A 567-nucleotide genomic window follows, 5' to 3' on the forward strand; every position below is an offset into this window, starting at 1 on the left:
TTAATTTTTAATTATTTAATTGTACAAAGTATATATACCTATGGGTTCTAGGCTCCATATTTGAGGCCCAGTAGCACCAAACTATCATTAATAATTATGCATGTCAAATTCAATATTTTAATAATTTATGTGTTTGTTTTATAATTTAAATTCTTAATTTTTAATTATTTAGTTGTACAAAGTATATATACCTATGGGTTCCAGGCTCGATATTTGAGTCCCAGTAGCACCAAACTATCATGAATAATTATGTGTGTCAAATTCAATATTTTTATAATTTTGTGTGTTTGTTTTATAATTTAAATTCTTAATTTTTAATTATTTAATTGTACAAAGTTTGTATTTTCATCTACCAGTATAAGAGATACTTAAACTACAGGGATTCTACGCTAAAATACTCTACACTTCACTACGATAAAAGGCTCTACATTTTACTACGCTAAAAGGTTCTACATTTTACTACGCTAATAAATAATCTAAACTAAATATAAACAACAAAAACATTTTAATCACATAAGATTCACAAAAATACATATAACATACTAGTTTCGCAAATAAAATACAAAA

The sequence above is a fragment of the Nicotiana attenuata genome, unplaced genomic scaffold, assembly GCF_001879085.1.
Source record: "Nicotiana attenuata strain UT unplaced genomic scaffold, NIATTr2, whole genome shotgun sequence".
In the NCBI taxonomy this organism is placed as follows: domain Eukaryota; kingdom Viridiplantae; phylum Streptophyta; class Magnoliopsida; order Solanales; family Solanaceae; genus Nicotiana; species Nicotiana attenuata.